A 1228-nucleotide genomic window follows, 5' to 3' on the forward strand; every position below is an offset into this window, starting at 1 on the left:
AAAAAATTAGCATATTGTGATAAAGGTCATTATTTTCCATAATGTAATGATAAAAATGAAACTTTCATATATTTCAGATTCATTGCACACCAACTGAAATATTTCAGGTCTTTAATTGTTTTAATACTGATGATTATGGCATACAGCTCATGAAAACCCCAAATGCCTGTCCCAAAAAATTAGCATATCATGAAAAGGTTCTCTAAACAAGCTATTAACCTAACCATCTGAATCAACGACGTAACTCTAAACACCTGCAAAAGATTCCTGAGGCTTTTAAGAACTCCCAGCCTTGTTCATTACTCAAAACCGCAATCATGGGTAAGACTGCCGACCTGACTGCTGTCCAGAAGGCCATCATTGACACCCTCAAGCAAGAGGGTAAGACACAGAAAGAAATTGCTGAACCAATAGGCTGTTCCCAGAGTGCTGTATCAAGGCACCTCAGTGGGAAGTCTGTGAGAAGGGAAAAGTGTGGCAGAAAACGCTGCACAACGAGAAGAGGTGACCGGACCCTGAGGAGGATTGTGGAGAAGGGCCGATTCCAGACCTTGGGGGACCTGCGGAAGCAGTGGACTGAGTCTGGAGTAGAAACATCCAGAGCCACCGTGCACAGGCGTGTGCAGGAAATGGGCTACAGGTGCCGCATTCCCCAGGTCAAGCCACTTTTGAACCAGAAACAGCGGCAGAAGCGCCTGACCTGGGCTACAGAGAAGCAGCACTGGACTGTTGCTCAGTGTTCCAAAGTACTTTATTCGGATGAAAGCAAATTTTGCATGTCATTCGGAAACCAAGGTGCCAGAGTCTGGAGGAAGACTGGGGCGAAGGAAATGCCAAAATGCCAAAAGTCCAGTGTGAAGCACCCACAGTCAGTGATGGTCTGGGATGCCATGTCAGCTGCTGGTGTTGGTCCACTGTGTTTTATCAAGGGCAAGGTCAATGCAGCTAGCTATCAGGAGATTTTGGAGCACTTCATGCTTCCATCTGCTGAAAAGCTTTATGGAGATGAAGATTAAATTTTTCAGCACGACCTGGCACCTGCTCACAGTGCCAAAACCGCTGGTAAATGGTTTACTGACCATGGTATTACTGTGCTCAATTGGCCTGCCAACTCTCCTGACCTGAACCCCATAGAGAACCTGTGGGATATTGTGAAGAGAAAGTTGAGAGACGCAAGACCCAACACTCTGGATGAGCTTAAGGCCGCTATCGAAGCATCCTGGGCCTC

Source organism: Nematolebias whitei, chromosome 2 (genome assembly GCF_014905685.2).
Source record: "Nematolebias whitei isolate Nwh7 chromosome 2, NemWhi1, whole genome shotgun sequence".
Lineage (NCBI taxonomy): Eukaryota > Metazoa > Chordata > Actinopteri > Cyprinodontiformes > Rivulidae > Nematolebias > Nematolebias whitei.